Consider the following 27793-nt stretch of genomic DNA (forward strand, 5'->3'; position numbering starts at 1 on the left):
ACCATTATCCCATAGCCGGATAACTGGGCGCACACCTTACAATATGGCCTTAATCTTGCAGTGCAGAATGCAGTGTTGAATGTCATCCACGCATGTCACGATGCTCCCAGTACAGATCCAGTACAGACTATTCATCAGCGGCTGGGTTTTTGTCCTGCTGCCTGATACTCACAGTGCAGACCATTATCGCATAGCCGGATAACTGGGCGCACACCTTACAATATGGCCTTAATCTTGCATTGCAGAATGCAGTGTTGAATGTCATCCATGCATGTCACGATGCTCCAAGTGCAGACCCAGTACAGACTATTCATCAGCGGCTGGGTTTTTGTCCTGTTGCCTGATACTCACAGTGCAGACCATTATCCCATAGCCGGATAACTGGGCGCACACCTTACAATATGGCCTTAATCTTGCATTGCAGAATGCAGTGTTGAATGTCATCCACGCATGTCACGATGCTCCCCGTGCAGATCCAGTACAGACTATTCATCAGCGGCTGGGTTTTTGTCCTGTTGCCTGATACTCACAGTGCAGACCATTATCCCATAGCCGGGTAACTGGGCGCACACCTTACAATATGGCCTTAATCTTGCATTGCAGAATGCAGTGTTGAATGTCATCCACGCATGTCACGATGCTCCCAGTGCAGATCCAGTACAGACTATTCATCAGCGGCTGGGTTTTTGTCCTGTTGCCTGATACTCACAGTGCAGACCATTATCCCATAGCCGGATAACTGGGCGCACACCTTACAATATGGCCTTAATCTTGCAGTGCAGAATGCAGTGTTGAATGTCATCCACGCATGTCACGATGCTCCAAGTGCAGATCCAGTACAGACTATTCATCAGCGGCTGGGTTTTTGTCCTGTTGCCTGATACTCACAGTGCAGACCATTATCCCATAGCCGGGTAACTGGGCGCACACCTTACAATATGGCCTTAATCTTGCAGTGCAGAATGCAGTGTTGAATGTCATCCACGCATGTCACGATGCTCCCAGTGCAGATCCAGTACAGACTATTCATCAGCGGCTGGGTTTTTGTCCTGTTGCCTGATACTCACAGTGCAGACCATTATCCCATAGCCGGATAACTGGGCGCACACCTTACAATATGGCCTTAATCTTGCAGTGCAGAATGCAGTGTTGAATGTCATCCACGCATGTCACGATGCTCCCAGTACAGATCCAGTACAGACTATTCATCAGCGGCTGGGTTTTTGTCCTGTTGCCTGATACTCACAGTGCAGACCATTATCCCATAGCCGGATAACTGGGCGCACACCTTACAATATGGCCTTAATCTTGCAGTGCAGAATGCAGTGTTGAATGTCATCCACACATGTCATGATGCTCCCAGTGCAGATCCAGTACAGACTATTCATCAGCGGCTGGGTTTTTGTCCTGTTGCCTGATACTCACAGTGCAGACCATTATCCCATAGCCGGATAACTGGGCTCACACCTTACAATATGGCCTTAATCTTGCATTGCAGAATGCAGTGTTGAATGTCATCCACGCATGTCACGATGCTCCCAGTGCAGATCCAGTACAGACTATTCATCAGCGGCTGGGTTTTTGTCCTGTTGCCTGATACTCACAGTGCAGACCATTATCCCATAGCCGGATAACTGGGCGCACACCTTACAATATGGCATTAATCTTGCAGTGCAGAATGCAGTGTTGAATGTCATCCACGCATGTCACGATGCTCCCAGTGCAGATCCAGTACAGACTATTCATCAGCGGCTGGGTTTTTGTCCTGTTGCCTGATACTCACAGTGCAGACCATTATCCCATAGCCGGATAACTGGGCGCACACCTTACAATATGGCCTTAATCTTGCAGTGCAGAATGCAGTGTTGAATGTCATCCACGCATGTCACGATGCTCCCAGTGCAGATCCAGTACAGACTATTCATCAGCGGCTGGGTTTTTGTCCTGTTGCCTGATACTCACAGTGCAGACCATTATCCCATAGCCGGATAACTGGGCGCACACCTTACAATATGGCATTAATCTTGCAGTGCAGAATGCAGTGTTGAATGTCATCCACGCATGTCACGATGCTCCCAGTGCAGATCCAGTACAGACTATTCATCAGCGGCTGGGTTTTTGTCCTGTTGCCTGATACTCACAGTGCAGACCATTATCCCATAGCCGGATAACTGGGCGCACACCTTACAATATGGCCTTAATCTTGCATTGCAGAATGCAGTGTTGAATGTCATCCACGCATGTCACGATGCTCCCAGTGCAGATCCAGTACAGACTATTCATCAGCGGCTGGGTTTTTGTCCTGTTGCCTGATACTCACAGTGCAGACCATTATCCCATAGCCGGATAGCTGGGCGCACACCTTACAATATGGCCTTAATCTTGCATTGCAGAATGCAGTGTTGAATGTCATCCACGCATGTCACGATGCTCCCAGTGCAGATCCAGTACAGACTATTCATCAGCGGCTGGGTTTTTGTCCCGTTGCCTGATACTCACAGTGCAGACCATTATCCCATAGCCGGATAACTGGGCGCACACCTTACAATATGGCCTTAATCTTGCAGTGCAGAATGCAGTGTTGAATGTCATCCACGCATGTCACGATGCTCCCAGTGCAGATCCAGTACAGACTATTCATCAGCGGCTGGGTTTTTGTCCTGCTGCCTGATACTCACAGTGCAGACCATTATCCCATAGCCGGATAACTGGGCGCACACCTTACAATATGGCCTTAATCTTGCAGTGCAGAATGCAGTGTTGAATGTCATCCACGCATGTCACGATGCTCCCAGTGCAGATCCAGTGCAGACTATTCATCAGCGGCTGGGTTTTTGTCCTGCTGCCTGATACTCACAGTGCAGACCATTATCCCATAGCCGGATAACTGGGCGCACACCTTACAATATGGCCTTAATCTTGCATTGCAGAATGCAGTGTTGAATGTCATCCACGCATGTCACGATGCTCCAAGTGCAGATCCAGTGCAGACTATTCATCAGCGGCTGGGTTTTTGTCCTGCTGCCTGATACTCACAGTGCAGACCATTATCCCATAGCCGGATAACTGGGCGCACACCTTACAATATGGCATTAATCTTGCAGTGCAGAATGCAGTGTTGAATGTCATCCACGCATGTCACGATGCTCCCAGTGCAGATCCAGTACAGACTATTCATCAGCGGCTGGGTTTTTGTCCTGTTGCCTGATACTCACAGTGCAGACCATTATCCCATAGCCGGATAACTGGGCGCACACCTTACAATATGGCCTTAATCTTGCATTGCAGAATGCAGTGTTGAATGTCATCCACGCATGTCACGATGCTCCCAGTGGAGATCCAGTACAGACTATTCATCAGCGGCTGGGTTTTTGTCCTGTTGCCTGATACTCACAGTGCAGACCATTACCCCATAGCCGGGTAACTGGGCGCACACCTTACAATATGGCCTTAATCTTGCAGTGCAGAATGCAGTGTTGAATGTCATCCACGCATGTCACGATGCTCCCAGTGCAGATCCAGTACAGACTATTCATCAGCGGCTGGGTTTTTGTCCTGTTGCCTGATACTCACAGTGCAGACTATTATCCCATAGCCGGATAACTGGGCGCACACCTTACAATATGGCCTTAATCTTGCATTGCAGAATGCAGTGTTGAATGTCATCCACGCATGTCACGATGCTCCCAGTACAGATCCAGTACAGACTATTCATCAGCGGCTGGGTTTTTGTCCTGTTGCCTGATACACACAGTGCAGACCATTATCCCATAGCCGGATAACTGGGCGCACACCTTACAATATGGCCTTAATCTTGCATTGCAGAATGCAGTGTTGAATGTCATCCACGCATGTCACGATGCTCCCAGTGCTGATCCAGTACAGACTATTCATCAGCGGCTGGGTTTTTGTCCTGTTGCCTGATACTCACAGCCTTGCCAGAACCCTCTGTGCGCAGGCTTATCCTATTGCCAAATCTCGGTGTGCACAACATTATCCTATAATGCAGTGCACAGAACAGTATCCTCGGAAGGCGGTACAATAAAGAATGCTAACTTACAGCCTGGAAAAAGCAGTGCAGAATATTATTACATGGTGCATAGCACTGCAGGCAATATGCTGTGGCCTTAAAATCGCCACGCAGAACACGTTCCCAGTACTGTCAGATTCTCTCAGTGCAGAATATCCCATACTGAGATATTTGTAGCACAGGGAATCGTCTCAGTACAGAACATTACCCTGTGGACTGACCGCGTGAACAACAGTAACCCTGCACTGTACACAGTGCAGACCCTTGCGCGACACTCACCGTACAGGCATTACGCATAGTCCGATACTTCACAGGCAGATATTTATCTTTCAGGCCTGCTACCCACATTGCGGAGTATTACATCGTAGCCCAGCTCTCACAGTTCATCTGCTGTCCATTTGACATACAAACCGTTTCAGGCCTAGGATACTCCCGCCCTGCTGTGATGGAGGGCCGAGTATTATCTGCTCCCAGGCAGAGGGCTCTACCCTTTAATCCCATGGCTTCTTAGCCACAGCAGAGAACATCATCTCACAGAACAAAGCACGGCCCGTGGCCCTACGCTCAGAGTACCAAGCAACTTGCAAGCTGCGGCCTGAGGGTGTTGATATGTTGGGAGCGAGGACCGGCACGGGTCCGCACGGGTCTTCAGAAAGCGAGAGGGGCTGAGTCGGCGTGCCTGTGATTGGACGGTTGTCCTGATATGTCCTCCAAATGAGTGCTCAAGGGCGGCGTGGTCACTCCAGCGCAAGATGCTGGTTCTATTGTTTTTCTGTAATAAGTGAAATGAAGAAAGTGTTACCCAGCAGATGGGTGACTTGCAATGAATGCTAGGTCCAATGTCACTGCTTCAACATTATTTTTATCAATTTCTGTGCAGTTTTGCAAGTACTAAATACAACCCAAAGAAGTGCGTCGAGATACGAGCCACGGACTGGTGTGCCGTTTCTTCGAGCTGGGAGGGGCAGGGTGCGCAAGCCTGGGCAGCACGTGCCACGCTATGATGACATCCACGCATATCAGGCTGTGCTCGGACTTTTTCAACACTGCCGGTGCCACGCAAAACAGACGCGGGTCCAGGCCGTGGCTGTGTCGGTCCCTGAGCGTGCGCATGAAACGTGCAGCAGGCGCAGTGTAATCCCATCACTTGGAGCTGCAATGTTGTGCGCTGGCGGCTCAGTGTGTACCCTCGGGCGGAGGCACCCTGCACCCGGTCGATTAACCATTCATTCGCCGGCCTGCACTGCCGGCCTCTTCTGGCCGGACGGGCTTCATTTGAAAAACTGCTCTTTCTGAGCCGTCCGAGACGGCACCTTTTGATGTAACTTTCGCCACTGCCCCATTGGGTTCTATGTTTTCGGTATTACTGCAAAAAGAATTTCCTTTTGCAATTATCAGGTCATGTCATTTGTACAATGGTATGTTGGTATATTATACATGTTCTTTAAAAAAAAAGCACTAGGGTAGCTAGGAATTTCTTTCTATAGTTTTCTTGAATTTACAGGTTTGTTTATGAATGTAAGTTATTTTGAGTTTGTGCAGTATAAAATCACATATCACAAGAGCAAACAATACACTACAGCAATATTGATTGCTTACAAATTACTCAAATAGAAAAGTGCAAGTTTATTCTATCCATAATTCCAGCAAACATTGGAGCTAGCGAGGCTTGTCTACCATCCCTGCCTGAAGAGTACAGACGACAATCGTATGTGGATATGCATAGAGCCATATTTATTACAAAGTAAATAATTTATATACAGAAGTTCAACAATTTAACTGAAGGCTGGCATTCGTATTTCTCAGAGCAATGCATAATATTCAAAGATGACTGACAACCATCTGGTAACAACTGTATCATAACATCTGTGCTCTACCTACCAACGCCCTACGCACCCGTTAAGGCAGTGGCCATCTTGGGCAACCATCTAAGACAACCATCCCCTACCCACATAGAGTTGCCCCCAAAGAGTCATGAGCGAGAGTGTGCTGCCTCAAAATTAAGGTCTAACCCCCCTGCAACTTCCTGCCCTACACCTGTGAAAAGATGATAGTTGAAAATCTTCAACCACCATCTAACTGGACACAGATCGCTGCAGACTGTGGAGAGAAGCTCGTGCCTGGGCTTTATGGCAGTATTAAAGAGCAAGGACCCAGGTGTTGGACTGTGTCCACCGCGCCCCCCCACCTACCCCTCCCAATCATCAGCATAAGGCTAACATCTAGGTCTAACTCCCCCAGAGGAGAGACCCCAACAAACTATGCCAGCTAATGAGAAGCATGACAGACTGATGCCTGGGGGGCTTGAGGGATCACTAGAGAGAGAATTGCACACTAAGCGATATCCTTCAAACCAGACATGACAGGGTAACAAGCAGACAATGTCCCTCAAACCAGACACGTTACATAACCACACGCTGAGCAATATCTTTCAAACTAGACTTGGGATGACAACACATTCAATAATAGCTTTTAAACCAGCCATGACAGGGTGACAAGCAAAGCAATATCCTTCAAACCAAGCGTGTGACATGGAGACACACAGCAAAATCCCTCAGACTAGGCAGGCGACAAGTAGACACACAGAGCAATATTCTTCAAACCAAACGGGCGACATGGCCACATTCTGAGCATACTTCTTCATACCAGATTTGTGACATAATGACAGGCAGAGGTACATCCTCAGACATGTGACATAATGACAGAGATATGTCTTTCAAACCAGACATTGCATGATGACACACTGAGCACTATCTTCCAATTGAGGAACGGCAGGCAACATGCTGAGTAATATCCTTCAAACCAGACATGGCATGGCGTTTGGCAGAGCAATATATTTGAAATTATAGCAACAGTCCTGTGCACACATACAGAATAAAACTACACAGTGTATGCGTAGTCCAAACACATTTAGGACAAAATTCGACGTAGGTTTCTTGGTTCCTTTAATATGTCACAGCACAAAAACAGCCAGCCGACACGTGTTTCGTCAGAGAAACAGTGGTCTCCGACTCTTCAGGGCTAAAGTTAAAGTCGACGGTGTGTAGAATCCCTGAACCGGTGAGAATTCCAACCCGGTCGGGTTCAGCAAGAAGGTACTGGTCTAGTGTATTATCTTTAAGGAGTAACAGACGCTGTACGTTGATGCTGCAGAATTCGTAGACGGGATGGCGGTGAAACTTCCAAACCGGCATCCACGCCGGAGAGGTCGAGTTGGATAATATGTACTGGAAACTTTAGTAAGTATGACAACGCTCTACCGCTAATGCAAGATCAAATGGGAACAATCATCCCAACAGCAAGTATACGTATAAGACCGCAATATAGTAAATGCTGGTCCCCAGTGACACATGTATGTGCCCCTCTATGACTTCTTTTCAGTATGGTCCTCGCATCTTGGCGGTATTAGATCTATACGAATGAGAAAGAATTGCCTTTCCAGATAAGACACTACGGTGACACTCAGAGCAATAGAATCAAAATGGAAATGTGACATGGACACACAATGAACAATATCCCTCAAACCAGACTTCTAACATTTACAAACATCGCTGATTCCTCAGAATATGTTGACATAAGAACATATTCTGTTAGAAGCAGTCGCCATGAATGCATTTCCCTAGGGGGACAAACGTATTCCAACTCTTGCACTGAACAAAATGACAACGTTTGGACCATTCACATGTCAACATATTCTGAGGAGGAGGGAGGAGCCTAGCCTGCAGCCATGATGGCCGCCTGATCCTTCGGCTCCGCCGACCTGCTCGTCTCCCTCCCGTCCCGCGACCTATCCTGGTGATGATCCTGTTCCTAAGTGCTGTATTCGGGTTCGGGAGGTGACCCCGACTCCGCTGGTGTGTCTCACTTAGCGCTCCCGGCAGTGCAAACGATGGAGCGTCCTCGCCTTCTCCCGTACGCTGCCTGGCGCTGACGGGTCTTTGTTCTCCTGGAGTGGCTGCCATCGCCCACGACAACAGCGGCCACTGCAGCCGGCTCCGGGCCGGCCGACGTAGAGCGGCGGCTGTATTCAGTGTTTCACCTTTCTCCGTTCTACGCCTTTCAACGAGAGGGGCATGTTGCCTGCGATCGCAACATTGTATCACCGCCCGGGCTCCCTGATGCCTTTGTTTGCTGCCTGTCCCGCTTTATGGTGAGGAGGGGGCCATTTTGGAAACGGAGCCGTCGGAGCTCGTTTTTCATGCGCCCGGGCTGCATCTGATGCCGAGGCAGCTGCGGTCGCGGCGCTCTCACCCGCTTGGGGTAACATGGTCTGTGTTCCCTTTGTGCCCCCGGCCAGATGGTGCTCTGCAGTGTGCCGGCGAGGTGCTCGGCTTCGTGAGGGTGCCGTTGACGGGCAGTCCTGTGGGCTGCACCGATTTTTTGAGCCCCGTGTCTATGGACCTGATGCATCCCTCCCTCCTACGGCACCGGTGCGGATTGCGGACATTCTGAAAGCCCTGAATACTCTTCGTACTGAGTTTTGTGCCTATGCCGGTGACCTGGGGCACAATATGGATGCTGTCCTTTCTGTGGTGCCCCTGCATGACCAAGCACATTTCCGCCCGAGTGACGCTGACCCTCATCCTGCGCCCGACTTTGGTAGGCTGTCTGACCCGATATGCCCGGAGGTGATGTTGGTGTCTGTTCCCGAGATTCCCCTGCTGCTGGCCGCGCCGGGGATGCAGCGGTCTGAGGTCTGTGTGCTGGTTCAGTGTGGGGGCTCTCATTCTCGGACGCCATGTTCGGACGCTCCGTGGTGGATTGTTGGAGACGCTACCTGCGCCATCCTGCGGCTGCTTCTACTGCCCGGGCCGGATGAGCTATTCCAGTGTGAGGCTTGCACTTCTATCGCAGTTGCCCATATGACATGGGATTTGACGGACTTTGTTGGACGGCGTTCTGATCGGCTGGGACCCCACGGGTGGTTTGTCCCGTTTCCGATGACTGCGGAGCAACTGGACAACGTTGAGACTCTCGATCGCAGGGGCCAGGGTTGAACTTTCCCGATTACTTGCTGTGGTACTGTATACTATCGGGACTGGGGTTGATGGACGGTACTATGAGGCTGGACTTTGTTGTGGCGCTGGGCGGCGGGGGGCGGGATAGAGGATGTTTCCTTCCTGGTTAAAAGTGTTGCTGCTCGAACTGCTGGGATGTTGATGTTTAGCCGGGGGTGTTCTGGCTCATCTTGTATCAATGGCGGGGTCTAGGGATGGGCGGCCCGAGTATTGTTTCCCGGGTACGGGTTGTTTCTCTCCTCCTCCACTCTCCTTTTCTTCTCTTCTTTTTATATTTCTCTCCTTCTTTCTTTTTCTCCTTTCTCTTTCTTTGTTATTGTTCCTTTTCGCTTTCTTCTATATTTCGGGTGACTCTGGGCGACAGGCACGCTGTCTAGTGGGGTAGGCCATAGCCATTGCAGTGATGTAGGGTGGGGGGGTGTTTGTTATTTTAGTTTGTTTTGTTCTATGGTCCCTTTTTGCCTTTTTCTAGGGGGTGGGCTGTGTCCCTTTGTTATTGCTCCTTCGTTTCGTATGTGTCTGCACTTTCTCCTTTTTCGGGGCGGGAGGGCTGTCTATGTGGCGTCCGATTTATTTGTTTGCTATGATTTGTCCTTTGATTTTGCATCTTTGAGGGGCGTGGGATGTCTCTGGGCTTCGCCCTACGGTGGTTAACTGATTGCGTGGGGGGCTGTATCCCTCCCGCCCCCCCCTTCTTTTTCCGTATATGTTGCATGACGCCCTGATAGATATGGTTGCTGCCTCCTCTATATAACATAAAATGAAACCTTTCTTCTCCTGGCGCTCACTGTGTAACGACTTTATTCCACGTCTATCCTGTATTCATTCTATCGTACACATTGATGTTGCTCCTTTGTGCATCTCCTGATTTTGCGGCCGGCCCCTGTGGTTGTAGGCCTGCGCTTGTACTTATCCGTGTCTCTCAATAAAGGTTTTTTTTAAAAAATAAAAAAAAAAACATATTCTGAGGAATTAGCGATGTTCGTAAATAAGTCAGAGCCCTGAAGAAGTCCTTGTTGGACGAAAAGCCTTGGCTACTGTGGCTATTACTCATTGAAGCATTTTTAATAGAAGAAAACAAATGAAGTATTACTGAACAAAGAACTCTTCTCCATATGTATTAATTACATGTTGGATGCTAATTTGTTATGAACGCTGCTGTTGTGGTCAGAATGAAAATTTATTCTGAACCTTAAATGCATTTTACTTAACACAACGACTAAATTTGAGTTCTGAACCACCACTTATCACTTTGTTTTGAAAGCTGTTTTCCGTTGGAAGTAGAGAGGGGCTGTACTTCGGGTTTGTTGCACCGTTATAAATATTTATACTCTGCCTAATATCTTTGTTGGCAAGTGCGGTATCTCATTGCCTCAACCCCTCTTTTTCCTTGCAGACTTGTAACATATTGGTATGTTTAACACTATGTCTCGACCAAACATTTGAAATGGCTACATGTACAGCATTATCCTTCAAACTAGACACGTGGCAGAGTGACACATAGAACAGTAGCACAAACCAGACCACTGAGTGACACACAGAGCAACATCCTTCAAGCTAAACATGACATGGTGGCACACAGAGCTTAATCCCTCAAACCAGACATAGCATGTCAATGTGAAGAGGAATATAACTCAAACCAGGCATGTGCACACAGAGACATCGCTGCATGCATCACAGTGCCACGGTTTGTAGTGGAGGATATGAAATTTGGAGTGTGGATAGGGAAGTGCATAGAGGAAGTTACAGAAATAGGTACAGATGAGAAAAGAAAATAACCTCTACCTTACATGACGTCGAAACAGTAGAGCCATCCACTGGGGGATAATGCTCAGACAGTCAGATTTGCTTAACTGGCCAAAGGGTGGGAAAGTAGTAAAAGTGAAAAGGATTTCAATTTTTCATGGCATAGAGATCATATGAGAATCTAAATAAAGAGATGATGTCACCAAGGAAAGTGGTATTGACAGAAAAGGATAGGACCTACAAATGAACCCTGAGGGGCGCCAACTAGAAGTGAAGATAGTTTGAAGTCCAGGCAACAAAGCAGCCAGATATTTCGGAGGAAAGCCATTTGGTGGATAGTCCTAAAATATCCTGAGTGTTAAGTGAGGAAAGTAAGGTGGCTTGGTCTACAGTATCAAATGCAGCAGACAAGCAGAAGAATTTAAGTATTAAAAGGTGGCTGTGATACAGGTTATATTGTTTTCTGATTTATTTTATCTGTTTTAAAACCAACACATAAATAAACGGCATTGTCATTTACAATGCCAATAGCTCAAACTCTCGTAAACGCGAGACCTATTGCATTGCAAATGCTTGTTATATAAAAAGCTATGTCTTCTGCTTTTTCTTCAATTGGCACAGGGTTGATTGAGGTGGTCTTGAAGCAAACATGGATGTCATTCCAGGTCTTTGGTAGATAAAAGGAAAAGGTTTGTCTTGTTTTTTTCTTTTCTCTCCAGTCTGATTGGGCCTTTGTGGTGGAGGATGCCTGTTCTGATGGATTTGCAGATGATGCCGCAGTCAAAAGAAGGCAGATCAGTGAAATCAGACATATCATGGCGACTAACAGAACACTCAAACCAGACATCTGACATGGAATATAGCAAAAGGCATACATAATTATTCACATCAGACACGCAAAATATTAGTAAAAGTGACACAAAAGCAGAGACTCTACAGATAGGCCCGGACCACACACCTAATATAACAGAACCATTCCTATCCACTTGCTAGTCATTCCCCCATAAGCACTGCAGACACATCAGCAGCACTGATGTTCCAGATTATCAACTCTTCTCCGAACACAGAAAAACATATTGGTGCCTGTCTTAGTAAACTGCAGATATTGAGAAATTTCAAGCCCTTTTCCCGCCCAATTGAACCAGCAATCCACCAGTAGCTCTCAATCTGCTCCTGTCTAACACAGTGGACCATTACATTGCTCTTAGGCTTATTGACTCACGTATGTATAACGGCCTTCAGTAGGACAGGAGGCCTTTGAGGTGCCAACAACGTGCTTATTAAGGACCTCTAGTGCAGAGGGTGATCTAACAGGCAAGTACTATACCTGGACCTGGGCATATAAACTATATCACTCCCTAATCTACACCTGTTCAGGACTGACATCCCTTCCCATGCTACTCTTCACCTGAGTAACTTGGACCAGAACCCTTCTAAACTTACTCACCCTGAAGAACAGGCACAAGGTCGTGTGACCGCATCACCCCACTGTTAGACCCAGCTTGAGGCTGTGGGACTCATCACACACAGGATTCAACTGGCTTCAGATGTTTGGATCACGTAAACCCAACTTGGCGCACCAGGATGAGATCACCCACAACAACACCACATACAAGGCAGTGGGATGACACATTCAAGGTTACATCCAACATCAGGTGAATAGAACTGCATTACCTTCAACATTACAGCCGGTTGGAGTACTAAAATTGTTTCACCTCATTCTATACTAGTTTTTATGTGCTGAGATCACAATCACACTACTCCTGGCCTGAAAAGGTGCAAACTCCTCACAACTCCACTTGTACCTCTCTCTGCTTGAACAGAGGCGTCAGAACCTATTCACCTAGGAGGTTTATGCAAGGAAACAATTTCACAATAAAGCTGCACCCCCTCTGTGATGGGATCACATGCCCAGACCCACATCTAAAGCACAAGGAGCACATCACAACAACGCTACTCATGGTTTGATATCTTGCTATCCCACTGCCTCAACACTACAACTGACCTGAGTTAGAAGGAACCCCCACACCATTGCTACACTCCTGAGGCAGTGTCACCTCAAACTTTACACCACACCAAAAGCAGCGTGCTAAATCATACCCATATTATACACATGAAGAACTAGTACCACAACGTCTTATGCCACACCTGGCCCTAGGTTAAAGGATCACACGGTCTCCTTTCTACATAGATCAACTGTATTTACTGCTCTGTAGTTCCAAATCAGATCGTGGGTGCTACCTAGGACTCCAACCAACCACTTCCTTAGCCTACTGCCTATTCAAGTGTTCACATACCATATGGGAAAACGACACCAAGTAACCCGCCCCAAAATAAGAATGGATTGCTTTTGAGATCTGTGTAAATACATAGGTCTGGATGAGTTAAAGCAGCTAGTGTGCAACAGACGCTGTATATATAATTGGCAGGTGAAATGATTCAAGACAATGTAAAGAGCGGCTGTGGGAAGGGCGAGTGGATTGGGAGTGTGAAGCTAGGTGGCTCCTTAACAGTAGTGAACAAGGTGCTCCTTGAAAATATGTTTTTTCAGCTTCCTTTTCAAGTGGATGAATGAAGAGGATACGTAGATCGGTGACACAATGCTATTCTGGGACCAAATTCAGGTGATGTGCAGCTGCTCAGTTTTTATCGCGAATGATTTAAATAAGAACTTGTCGCGGTGAACTGGGAAACGGTGATTAAGTTTGAGGTGTATACTTTATTATGTTGAACAATACAATTATATTTTTTTCCATGAGGAATCTGTTTATGTTCATACGTTCCTCTATTCACAGCCGTTCAACCTCCCCTTATGATCGCCCCCTCACTCCCCAAAAATGGACTCCTATCTACCACCCAGCTTCCCAAATACATCTCCTACACGTGCCCTCAGACTAAAAGGTCATAATGAAGAGGATTTTTGAATCCCATTCTACAAGAGTCTGAACTGCGTTGTATCACCAAGGCAGTATCACCGTTTTAAATTACGAAACTGCAATATTTAAATGCATTGTGCCCGTGGCAAAGTTTCAAACCCATTTTGAGAAATAGTTCAGATGTCAGGCTTCAGGTGTTGAGTTAGTTCATGTTAAACCTTAGATATGAAGCATGATGTTACATCCAACTCCATACTTCACGTGATATCAGAACTCCCTGACTGAGGTGCGACATAAGATCTAACACCTCATATCTGAGATGTGACATCAGAGTCAGCACTATGACACTGATGGGATATCAAAATTACACTCCGGTGTCGCAGGGGTTATCACAGAATACAACACAAAAGTATATATATTACGTGTATGGATTAAAGAGATTTCAACCAAATGCCCGAAAATACTATGCTCCCTGGTGCTGATGGTAGCTAGGCAAAACGTGGTCAGATAATGGGGTGCATAACTTAAAATTGCCTGGAGCTCGAACTGTGTAAAAATGGTATGGACTGGTGTATGCAGGCTGCAAAAATATGTGTGGTGTGAGGGCATGCCTCCCAAAAACGGGAACAAATTTGGAAGCACGAAGAGCATATACAGGAAGATGTTATGGTTTAACCCTTTGATACAAAACAAAGCAACAAGATGGCGTCAGTACCCCCGCCCGTACTAAATAATACTATATGGTGGAAACACCTTAGAGACACAATTGCATCAGTTAGAACTAACATATGTTACACTTAGATTGTGGCAAATGTACTTATGACTGTTGTTTTTTATGTCAATATTACAAAAACTTACTGAAAAGTTTTTTCAAAAACATTAAGACTTCATATCTGAGAAGTAACATTTTAATCAAAACACCAGTAATAAGACACCCATATACTATATTAGGCCCATATATTAGGGCACCTCTTGGACCCTATTTTCTCCAACATCACCGACCTTACAATCTTAGGCCCTACCCCTATACCATGGTCCGACCACTTTTTAATAACACTAAACTGGCGATTTTCCATCCTTGCCCGCTCCAGACCACCATCCAGTAAACTTACACGCTCCTGGGCTAAATTAGACCCAGAAAAATGGAAGTATAACTTGGAGCTATCCGCCCCTCCCTTAGCCTCGGATCCTGCATTAGCTGATGCAGATTTCTCTAAATGGGTTCGAGAGACGCTAGATAAAACCCTCCCTAAAAATCCACCTGCAAACCACGAGATAAAATCACCTCGTCCTGGTTCACCGAGGAAGTACGCCTCGCAAAAAAACTTTGTAAAAAGACGGAAAGAGAATGGAGAAAAAATTTTGACCCCATCAAAAAGGTAGGATATAAACTGATGATTATCAAATACAAAAAAGTCATTAAAACAGCACAATCCAATTATTTTGAAGCAAATATTATGCTATCTGCCAATTCTTCTAGGGAGACCTTCCAAATTGCAAAACAACTCTTAAAAACACCCGATCCTCCTTCCCCCGTGGAACCCTCTGTGAGCCGGTGTAACGAACTAGCCGAGTTTTTTGACTCTAAGGTCAAAAAAATTCTTACCTCACTCCCCCCACAATTGCCAGACAAACCACCCCCTCACGTCCTACCCAAACCAACACCCCAAGCTCTGGAGCCCCGGCTGAATCGGTTCCCTCCCACGACAGTAGAGACGCTAACGCCAATATTACAATCAATAAAAAGTGGATCCCCATTGGACCCCGCACCTCTTAACATCTTAAAATCAGTTGCCCCAACCATCTTGCCTCCCATGGTAAATCTGATTAACTCCTCGCTCTCCCACGGCACTGTTCCACCTTGCTGGAAAAAGGCAATTATTAAGGCCCTGATTAAAAAACCACACTTAGACCCCCTTGACCTAAGTAATTTTCGTCCGATCTCCCTCCTACCAGGCGTCAGTAAGATCGCTGAAAAATACGTAAATCGCCAACTTTCCAACTACCTGGAAAGCAATGGCCTTCTTAAACCCTCACAGACAGGCTTTAGACCAGGTCAGAGTACGGAGACCGCAATGTTGGCGGTGGTCGAAGAGGCAAGAAAGATCATTGATTCAGGAGGATCAGTGGCAGTGATCCTCCTGGACCTCAGTGCGGCCTTCGACACCGTCAACCACTCTACACTGGTCCATAGGCTTAAGGAGCTGAGTATCTCAGGGCCTGCCCTATCCTGGCTGGAATCTTTTCTGAGGGACCGCTCTTTTCAGGTTGCAGATGGAAACTTCACCTCCAAGTCAACACCCATACACTGTGGGGTTCCTCAGGGCTCATCTCTGAGCCCGACCCTTTTTAATGTGTACCTATCCCCCCTCGAAAGGATTGTCGCCCCATTTGGGATTAAGCTTTTAACCTACACGGACGACACCCAGTTGGTGGTATCCCTTAATCAGCAAGACCACTCTCCCACTGATCTTTATACCTGTCTTGGTGACATAACAAAATGGATGGACAGATCACATCTTAAGCTCAATAGCGAAAAGACAGAGATCATGGTTCTGGGCAACCAGTCACACTTTCGCCCAGAATCCCTGTGGCCTCCCTGTATGGGCACGCCCGCTATCCCTAAACATGAAATCAAGAGTTTAGGGATTTGGCTGGACGAGGACCTCAACTTTTCCACCCAAGCAAGAAAAACAGCTGGAATCTGCTATGGTCTTCTACGGACCTCCAGGAAAAGCCTCCCCCTGCTCCCAGCACAATCACAGAAATTATTGATTCAGGGCCTTGTGATGTCCCGATTGGACTATGGTAACGCCTTGTATCTAGGGGCCCCTAACAAGGTGCTGACCAAACTCCAGACTGTGCAAAACACCGCTGCCCGTCTTCTCACGGGGACACACAGTCGCTGCTCAGCCAAACCAGCCCTCAAATCACTGCATTAGCTGCCCATTCAAGAAAGGGTGCATTTTAAAGCCCTATGTACTACCCACAAAATTTTGCACAGTAAGGCCCCACCCATACTAAAAGACCTTATTGCCCCCCACAAAACTAGTAGAACCCTTCGTTCTTCACTGGCAAACTTGGCAGCAGTGCCCAGAATTAGGAAAGCTCGTTCTGGCGGCCGACTTTTCTCGTACAATGCCTCCAAATTGTGGAACGCACTCCCCCCAGATATTCGAGCTCAGCCTAACCTTCTTCCATTCCGTAAGGCACTCAAGACTTGGTTGTTTCCCTAAACCCGATCTCCCTCTCAATCTCCTCTGATCTATCACTAGCGCTGGGACGCTCAAGGGCAGCCATGCGCTCTACAAATCTGTAAAATAAATAAATAAATAAATAAATAAGACATGACTTCAGAATTAAACTCCATTTTAGGTTGTGCATTATGTTATGCCAAGAGATTTGTTTACAGGACACAATGCAATCCAAAGACCTCTTTAAGTTGCAATACACATCTCCTTGGGCACAGTGTAATCGAGAGCAGACTAGCCATAGGCTTCATAGAAAAGGAAAGACTTAGAAGAGATCCTAAATAGTTGATATTGCTCCATCACTTGCATGTACTGGGGAACTGCATTCCAGAGTTTACCTTCCTGGAAACCCACCATTTTTTGTTCTCCTCACCTCGTCCTCTAAACTATTCATAGGATTGTTCGGATGTTATCTGTAGACCAGACTTATCTCCTTGGGGAACATCTGCTAAAAGCTGGTTTCAAATACAGCAGGCCTTTGTCTGAGACTGCTCTGTAAGGTAGGAGGATTCTTAACCTCAATACCCTGGAAGCCAGTGAAGGTGCTTTCAGGCTGGAGTAAGATGGGTATTTTTCTCCACCCCATCAACCATATTTTGGACTTTTTAACATATATGGAGTTGAAAAGCCAATGGCTATACACTGAACAAAATAACTGTTCTAATTAATGTGGAGCAGAAGAAAGTTTGACAATCATGGACCGGAGTTTGGCCCTTACCAATGCAGACAGGGTTAGGTCTACTTTGGCTCTAGTTCTTTGTGCGTCCCTGCTACCCATTTAATTAGTACAACATTGAGTTTTTTTAAATTACGATTTCTTGGGTCTCAGCTGTGACTTCACTATCAACATGGAGTGACTTATTACTAACCCGCTTGATGCGCTGTCCAACAATTTCACCTGCTGTTGCCGATTCCAATGTAAGCTGACGTTCTTGACAATTCCACCATCTACCATAAGCCGAGCCAAGATTTTCCAAATAGCGCCCCAACGCTTTTTAAATAGGTGCAATTAAAGTACCCAGGGCAGCTCAAAGTCTGCTAAGGATGTAACACACAAGCAGACAGCACTTTAACACACTGTTTTTAAGAAGCAGGACCCTAAAACTCTTGTTCACAAGAAAGAGACTTCCGATGAGCCTTCATTCACGGAGAGCAAATACCTCAACGACCTCTCCGACACGCTTTCACCCACCACTTCACAAAAGCAGCTGACATCCTCCAATCGCCAATGGAAATCTACTAGGCACCGTCACAGCTTCCTCTGCACAGACAGGCACGACAAAACAGCTCATTGGATATTGGCTCAGTCATAGGTCAACATCCATCCTCAGCTCATTATATTTTGATACATTTTGGGCGCCATTTACTTCAATAAAAAACAGGTCGGCTTCAATCGCATTTGTTGAACGATCATCCTCTTTGGACTGCTAAATCAATATGGGTTGGATGTTGAAATTGCACATTTTAATAGATTAGAAGAGCATGCCTAATAATTTGTATTAATTTGTGCTGCACTTGATTAACAACCCTGTGCTACAAAAGTGGAGACCGGCATCTGTATACAAGGGTCACAGAACTGAGGTAGGCTCTAGACAGCATTTGGTATAAGCCAAGAGCTTTTCTCTTCGCTCCATATTTTGAGAACAGAAAATTGAGCCATATGAGTCTATAAACAGTCAACTAAAAGCATCCATTCAATATCAAAGTTCTGAAGTAATCAGATCTGTGGTCATTTCATTGAGTAACAAATGATGAAAGGCTGAGTCAGCCTACTATGGCAAGTTCATAACATGAAGGTAATATGTGGGTCTGAGACAGGTGCACTATTATACCTTTCTAGCCTGCCAGCATACCTGCATACGATGCCACTGCAGGCTCTGCATTGATGGCAAATGGGCACACGCTGGCGCAGTGTGCGACCGACATACCCACTGCGGCCCGCCGCCTGCCAACCTCTCGAAAAGAATTAGAAAAAACAAAAAAAGGAAAGCCAGCCCACTCCATCTCATTAGGAAGGTAAACATGAGAGCAGCTAAGTGTCTAATTAAGCTCTAATTAGTCCCTGCTTGTTACTAATGCAAATTAGATTACGCCGCTTAACTACAGCATGTCCACAACACCCTTGTTAATTGCGGCCTTTGAAATTAAATTACTCCCTAATTAGCATATGAAAGCCATTGATTCTGAGCCAGGAAAGATGAGGGCAGTAGAAGCTCAATGCCAAGTTTTGTTAATAAGGGAGCCTAATTAAATAGTGACGCGCAAGGAGGGGTTGCACTTCCATTTCATAGCCATGTTGTGTGTCGCTAAAGCCTGGCACGGGAAAGGATTGGTACATGAGGGCAATGAGAAAGTGTCACAACCCACTACCGCATGGGAATACCATAATGCAGCCAATCCAGCAACAGCCATTTCTGTCCTTTCACTTCCAAGTTCAGCCTTTTCCTGTTCCAGCCTATCTTTTCAACGCAGCCATTTAAGAGTCAGCCACTGGCTGCTCTATTAGTTCAAACCATGCAAGGCCAAACCTCAATCGGGGACAGGCATTTCCAGACCTAACCGGTATGGCAGCCATTGACCAACCAGCTCTTTAAAGCCCAGCCCTGGCACTTTCAAGGCGAGGTAATTCCAGTCCAATTAATTTCTGCTCCTTGCCAACTAAGCCGCTATCAACCTAACAATTAGGCCTTGCCCTTCTTGGACAAATCCCTTCTAGACCCGTTCATTCCTATATGACGTCTTTCCTGACCTGCAAATGAACCCTCTGCACCTTTGCTGTCTTGTTCCTGTGGCATTCAAACAGGATCTGAAAGACTTGGCCTTTAGATGCCCATACTACAGTAGGCAGAATGTGAGCCACCTGGGCACTCTGTGATCCTGTCTCCTCTGGACCCACGCCCAATAGCAAGTGCAAGGTGAGATCTGTGACTTGACAATACTCTGAGGATTGTGTGCTCAAGAGATTCCCAGAGCCTGCTTCCTGGTACAGCATCACATGCGAGCGACTCTGGCAAGACCAGTAGAATGCATGTGTAGCAAATAACAGCCCTAAGCATAGCACAGATGTTCAGGCATATGTTATACATAACTCATATTCATAGGTCGGATAGCACTTCCTGGTAATTATGCTCTCTATTAAACATTTGCATGCCACGCTTCCCTCATTTTTTCTTTTTAAGCAGGCTTCCAGAGCACTACGTAATTCACCAACCCATCTTTCTTGCAAGGAATTGTCAATGACACTGCATTCACCTCACACTTCAAAAGAAGCAGAATCATAAAAATCAGACACTATCTTAACGTATCTCTGATATGTCATAAAAATTTGGGGTCTACCTCTTTGACTACTCACCCTCAGCCCAGATATGGTGTTTCAAAAGATCTGCCCCACCCAATCATTCCACACGGCTACTGATTCTGCACCTAACCCGAAGCCAATAGTTCGTCAATATGGCCACTTTTATAATCCTAGACTATTCAATCCACCTCAGTACCATCCATCCTAACCACTAGTCATTTTACCCAGTATCTGTTAGGTGGCAGGTCCAATGTTTAGTTCATATTATTGGACTGCACTAACATATATCCAACATAGCCAGATACGCCTTTTAGTCTGCTACCATGGTACCCAACTGCAATTGCAATGAAAAAAGCACCATATAAAAATCTTCATTCACTAGGCAACAGAAAAGCCTATTGAGCGAATAGATACCTAAGCAATTGGGAAAGTCCTCTGCCATTTAGCTTTAATGGAGCCATCCGGTGAATTAAGTCACAAAAGCTATCAAACCCGAAGCAGATCTCCTCAAAGCCTCATTCTAGAACAACTTACTGATGGTGAATATTAGAGATGCAGGACGGGGTAAAGGGAACGTTTTGCCCCTCTTCACTAGATGGCCCTTTGAACAGCAAAATCGTTCACCTGCAGCTTAATGAAGAAGAATCAGCGGAACTAGCAGAGAAAATTGACAAATTCACTATATTAACACTCCACAAACAAAATTAGTCTGCTCTCTGCAGTGGTAAACTTGGAACAATTTGGAAAGTCGGTAGACCACCAGAAGTGTTGCAAGGCCATATAAGTGGCAGATGTCTGCTAGAAAAATACCAATAACATAGTATATTGTATATCTAATCAGTGCTAAGTCTCCTGAGTTGTTCTATACTAAATGGTAAAAAGAATATAGTTTTGTAGCTTATACCCAGTAACACATTTCTCTCTTGTGAATCAATCGATTTTCATGAAACCTGGCATTTGCTGCTGTTCTTCAATTCAAATAAATACCTGTGCAACTTTTGAGCAGGGGTGAGGAACAGAGTAATTCCCTCTGCATGCAGATATTCGTGGTCTCTAAGGGTTTTTGTTTTGGAGTGAGCTCTCTATCCAAGCACACATGCTGCGCACGACACCGGTACCTGCTTTACCTGTCATCAGGCCCAAGTGGAGCCTATAACAAGGGAGGGTTCCAGGGAGCTGTTGTAAACGAGACTCCATACCGTGGTATAAGTATTGGACTGGTACAAACTGCACATCTGTGGCCGCTGGTGGAGTTTCAGTGCAGGCAGTGAACAAACAAGAGACGCCTGTTCACGCGCCTAGAGGGCAGCGCTTGAAGGAAGCCATGGCTTCCCCTTCTTGGATCACTGGTCAGGTAAGTGTAGTCGCTGGTCTAGCAGTTCACTTTCAAAGAAGCACTCACTGCTGTACTCACGGTTGTTTGGGTTCCTTCTCAATGCAGAAAACTTACCATAGACGCCGACAGGGAGCAGCAATTCACTGACTGGAAACGAGCAGCAGCTGATGTTGGAGCTGGGTGGCAGCTGAAAGAGCAGCGATCAGGCTACGGTGGCCCTCGGTCTCGCGCCCAGCCTGTATGACAGTGGGCGGTGCTAGTCCTCGGTGGCTGCTTTGCCCGTGCACTGCTGGGTGGCAGCCTGGAGAGCAGTCTGCTTGGGCTAGTTAATAACTAACAGGTTTTACTCTTTGGTCAACTCCGAGCAGAGCAGAGGAGGGGCCTCTCACAGTCCACTGAGTCATACTCATGTTATCTGCTGCGTTAAAATGGACGCAAAGGCAAGAATTTACTAAGTGATACCTTTCATGCATGCACATTTACCAACAGAAAGTATACAATGCCAGAACAAAACAATATCCGAACAAAAAAGATATGGGTTAACCAATCCCAATAACTTCAAAAGACAAACCCTCTAGCAACAGGCTTCGTCCAACCCAACAATAAGCACTTCCAACCCAAAACTGGCATGACAAGCATTGACCAACCCACAAAAAGGCATCAGTCAACCCAACGACTGGCGCCTTTCAACCTTAAAATGGCATCTTGCAACCAAATGACAAGCATCCACCAACCCTGTAGATTTATTATACTATTGCAGTAAGCATATACTACATCTATGAGAACTAGTTCCATAAGGCCCAGCAATGGAAATGGCCTCTACAATTAAAAGCAAGGTTGTAGAGAGAGCAGGGGCATTTCAGGCCACTCTAGTCTGCCCTAATGTATTTCCAGGTTATGACTTGGGCAACCCATTTTTTCAGGTTTGATTTTCAGCTGATAGAAACGGGAATGAGGAATGAAACTAATGCTGGGGGTGAGAGTGGGGGAAGCGGTTTGGAGGAGGGGGAAGTGGTCTTTGGTATTTTTCGTTTCTGCCTGGTAATTTAGAAAGGACCCCAATGAGGAGTGCTGCCACGATCTTTTATAAAGATTTGTTGTACTGTGGAGGGATTGGATTTGTTTTCTCTCTTCTTTTCCTTGCCTTTATGGCGACAATACGGACACCAGAATTCAATAACAGTATTTCACAAAGTATCTGGTACAACAATAGGCTTTTTCTCACCAGTGGCCCGCACCGGGAAGCTCAGACGCAGATCTGCAACACATGCTCAGAGTGATCTGTCTTGCTCGCTGGCTCGGTCTCTGCCGCCTTCAGCCTCACACGCATAACCCTGCCCCAGCACAAATCCCGAAAACTCGTCACCACGGTGGGAGAATGGGAATCGCAAGAGAGCTAGGTCTCCACAACACTACTCCACCCAACAACATAAACACATGTCTCACACTAGTCCATTACAGTGATGAGGCGCTGTTAAAGGCGGATGACCCTTCTAGGTCTTGCACAGGAAGGGATGGCCTAACCCACTTCAGAAGAGGTAACATGACAGGATGGGGATTACAACAAGGGGACACAGTAAAACAACAAACACACAGGCGTTTTCGAAAAGCATAAGGAATTGTTCGCAGACCGATCTTCAGTGGGCATGGAATCACTCTCAGGATTTTCACATTGAACGCTCACAAATCCAAATCACTGCCTCCTCCACAAGCTTCATCAGTCATTTCTGTTCCACATTCTTCTCCCTGCAATCTTGAAGTAAGAATGTCAAGTGATGGTGTATCTCACCAAGCAATAATCATGGAGCCATTGATATCGATAATCACACAGGAATGAGGATCAAAGTTCGAATCTTTCTTTCGTTGGCTTTTTGACTTAGTAAATACTCTGGTACCTTACTGCCAGTGGGATATCTTGGGAGCTCGGTGTCTGTCTGCGTAATACTTCATCTCGTCTTTGTCCAGAGCATCCCTTAGTTGGATTTCACGAGCGATTCCGGACTTAGCGTTACCAGCATGATACAAAATAGTAGTGTGAATTTTCAGATTGAACATCAACTCAGCAAGAGATACTGATGTGTGCTGCGAGGGATGTTCCTGGAATTACATAGTGTTTGGCACAGTAACTATGATAGTGATTGGAGTGTGAGCTTCACCATTTGCAGAGCTTTCACACTAGCCATAAAAAGCATTACTTCAACATTGGCTTGCCGCCACAAGAGTGTGATCTTTCGGTCTTGTCTTTGGAACTTAACTTCCTTGTGAAGTCGCTGAATTCTTTCCCTGGGAAGGGTTGACAAGTCAGTTTTCACAATAGTGGAGAATGCCAAACAATAAAAAATAGTGTGTTTCAAAGTAGAGATTATCACCTCTGATGAGGTGTTGGGCCCCGCCATTAATTTAGGAAATCTGGAACACTATTAAGTAAATACTAATACATTTTGACCAGTAGCTTTTGGTGAAAAGACGGTTAACAGCATCTTCTCTCCACATCTTTGTCAGGATCTTTGACATTTGAAAAGGTTCAGGATGGCCATCCTTGTTTGAAGTTTGGCATAAGTGAGAAGTGCTTACTTTCTCTTCAAAGTGTTAATCTAGGTGTGAAAGCCATACTTTTTGCCTATGGGGTCTCTTCATGGCCACCACCCCTCCGCATGTTTTCTGCACAAGATCTATCACGTGATCTTATAGCGACTGGGAATGACCAATAGAGTGCTGCAAGCCAGTTCCTCTCTAACATTTTTTAAAACTCTTAGAGCTTTCATTCGACTCTGTGAATAGACCGTGTGAGTTTTTTCAACTTTATTCCATCTTTGATACTCAATGACTGTCCTCATCACGCATAATATAGGGCCCTGTCTAGATGCTTGCATCACTGTTTTCTTGCACATGGACATGACTGTTGAATGACAAACCTAAAGTATTCTTCCCCTATGGTGGGGCAGCCTTTGTGCTTTCTAAAGGGAGCGTGAGCTAAAATCTACTGGATTTTGTTTATCCTTACCAGGTCTGTGCAATCTTTAGTCTTGTAACCATAGTCCCCGCCTTTTAAAGTGTGGTGGCATTTTAGCTTTGGGGTTCCCAACTATTGAGAGTAGGGCTATATGATCCATCACAACAGTGAAAGAATTCCCATACAGGAAAAGTGTTCACAGGCCCATATTACAGCAAGGAACTTTTTTTGGGCTTGCAAATAAGACATTTCTTGCTTGGAGAGGCAGTGACCGGCACATGCAATAACACGCCTTGGCGATTCAGGGTCTGCATCTCTCTGCGCAAGTATGGCCCAAGCCCCACGGGACTCGCATCAGCAGTTAATTCAGTGGGCAAAGGGGCATCTTAAGAGACAAGATTGTTGGACACTGCGAAGACCATTTGACAGTGGCTCCCTTTATTGTGAAATTCCTTAAAGGATCACTTATGGAGGCAAAGTTTGGTATATACCTTGAACAGTAACTGGCAAGCCCACAGAAAGAGCCAACAGCAGAGATGTTTTTGGGTGCTGTGCTGCTGTCAAAGCAGAGACCTTGATGGGAAAAGGCCATATCCCATCAGCTGAGAAAATGTGTTTGAAGAATTTAAGAGAGCTTATTCGAAGAGTATGCTTGTCCTTGTTAAGCATCAGGTTTGCAACTTGAAGGGCCTGACAGACCTTGAAGAGAGCAATGTCATATTCTTACTGAGTTCTTCCATGCGACAATGTAATCTCTATAATTTAAGTAGTGCTGGATATCTGTTATTACTTATCGTATTTCTTCTTGAAAGAATTCATCTCTTATAGCAGTACAACTCACGATGGATAAAAATAGTAGTTACATAGTGTGACTCTGTGGCTAGTTCAAGCTGAGCACCATTCAATTGGTGCATCATGTCTTGTTTCCATAGAGCAAAATGTATTTCTCTCTGGATTGCTTAATTGGGTTGGAGCATGTCAACACACAGGAGACTACTTACTCTTGCCTATTTTTGGAACGGGGAACCATGGGCAAGACTTCATAAAGTTCTCATGGTTGTGTTAACTTGCTTTTAAATGCTGAAAGTAATACCACTGAAACGCTGTGCCACTGATTTCACCTTAGCCTTATTATGCAGGTGAAGCTGGGGTCGTTTCAGGTTGCCTGTGCCACTGGATGCCTTGAAAGGAGTTCATCAAGGTGCCTGAGTTCATTGCCTAAATGTGCAATGTGGAATGAGACCTAGTGGAGGCCAAGCTTTACCGCGGAGTTGAAGCTTAAAGTTGCCAATGGCTGCATAAACATTGCATACCTCCATCTGTAATGCATAGTCACCATGAGGCTGAAAACACCTGAGAGGCTTCAGTGATCCGTAAATATCAATGCTGTTTAATGTAGGCTGGTGCACAAGTGCAGCGAAATCAGTATCCACTATTGGTGATGGCGGCTCCCTTGTCCATCAGGAAGGGAATAATGGATGTACCACCTAGGTCTACATCTATGACAAGATATTTCAGATATTCTTTGGTTTCTGTGGCTGTATCACTTCAGATTGAAAATTCTTTTGTCATTTGAAGTCTTTCAGTTTCATAAGACGGTGAGTCTGATAACATTGAGGAGTGTGGGTGGATAGCTACCGCCCTCAAGGGGTGAAGAGTTTGAGCCATGCTTTTCTGCATCCTCTGAGTGCCAGTTTTGTCGTCAGGGCTCTGGAGTGCATGGGAAACTGGTCTCTTTTCACTTTTACTTCAGCACATCTACTGGAAATTGCCTCTCTTGCCACAGTTGTGGCACATACATACCACTGGAAATTACTTCTTGTTACAGATGTGACATGTGGTCTGCGCCGCTGGGAACACACCCATGTGCAGTGAGCGAAAACCTTGTGAAGATATTTGACAGTGCAGGAAGATCCTGCCATAGATACAAAGTCTTTAAGTTGTTTCGGGTTCTGTAGTAGAGTCTGCCTGAAACAGACCAACTCACAACCAGCAACAATCAGATGTCAGAGCTTCCTTGCTTTTGTAATTTTCAAAGTCACAGTACTGCAGCCAGTCCTTCAGTCTCTTCACAAAAGCGTCAGTTGTTTCACCTCGCTTTTGCTTTGTGGCATGAAAAATGTATAGTTTATTTTATTTTTATTTTTTGAGTTTTATAGAGCGCGAACCAGACCTGTGAGGATATCAGAGTGCTTTACAGGATTGACAGGAGGTTCGTGCAGTCTTGGGACGGGTGTGTACAACTAGGATAGGAACAGATAGCTGCATTATACAAGGAAAGAAATAATAGGCAATACCATAACCCGGATACAGGTGGGATAAAAACAGGTAGATACATTATAAGAGAGAGCAGCTGTCTCAATTCCCGGGTGGGGTGCCCAGAAGTGCTGGGTAGGTGTCCTCCGGAAGAACCATGGGCAATGCCGAATAGACGGAGAAACAAAATTGCTGAGGTGATTGAAATTCAATCGTTAGGTGAGGAATTTGCCCATAAGAAAAGATTTGGCCTCCTTTTTTAAATGAGCCAAAGATGAAAGTCTTCTGATGGTGGGCGGGAGTGAGTTCCATATTCTTGGGACGGCCCCAGAGAAGGCTCGATTGTACGGGTTTTTTTTTCTCGCAAGCGTGCAGGGAAAAAACTTTTTGGAGAAAGTAAGTCATCAAGTGTTGTTTTAGACTACCTTAAGAAAGATTGTCTTAGTCCTCAAATAGATATATATATATACATATATATATCATGTCACGTGGTAGGACCAACGCAATGCATGATAAGGCACAATAGACTTTTTTCATCTCCGGCGCTCCAGCGTAAATGTTAAAATCCTTGAGCCATCTGCACCACCTGGGGCCTAAAATATTTGTGTTAACCAGGCTGAAAGGTGGAGGTACCGCCAAAGATATTGAGTCAGAGATAGTTGAGGCATGTGACACAGACAGCTTACTGCTTGACGTAGGATGGGCATCAACTAACGCTGCAGGTTTATCACCTTTAGAGGACTAGGAAGCCATCAAGACCTCTAGTCTGATGCAGATGTATGTGAGATGAGCAGACCACAATTTCTGCAGTAGAAACTGCATTGCCAGGTTAATACTCATTGCCAGAGTAGTGACCTGGTCAAACCTTGGTAACGTGGATATCAAACACAGAAGTGGGAGACAGAACCTTGGGACTGAGTAGTCTCCTTGATTTGAAAACATCTGCATCAACTTCCTAAATCGACACCATACTTCAACAATAGTTATTCATTCTTTGTTTCATACAACAGCACAGTCTCTTTCGCCAGG

General features: G+C 45.8%; 1 protein-coding gene across 5 annotated transcripts in view; it reads right to left on the reverse strand.

The window, feature by feature from the left end:
- Nucleotides 1-27793, reverse strand: part of FOXP4 (forkhead box P4) — a 305951-nt gene that overhangs the window by 226171 nt on the left and 51987 nt on the right. The window contains exon 1 of one of the 5 annotated variants that reach the window (XM_078644735.1): nt 21670-21800. The exons of the other annotated variants lie outside the window; for them this stretch is intronic. The gene's annotated coding sequence lies outside the window, so the exon portion shown is untranslated. Of the gene's footprint in view, nt 1-21669; nt 21801-27793 lie in introns of those variants that run through there. 5 annotated transcript variants of the gene reach the window in all.

This window comes from Lissotriton helveticus, chromosome 5_1, assembly GCF_964261635.1.
Source record: "Lissotriton helveticus chromosome 5_1, aLisHel1.1, whole genome shotgun sequence".
In the NCBI taxonomy this organism is placed as follows: Eukaryota; Metazoa; Chordata; class Amphibia; order Caudata; family Salamandridae; genus Lissotriton; species Lissotriton helveticus.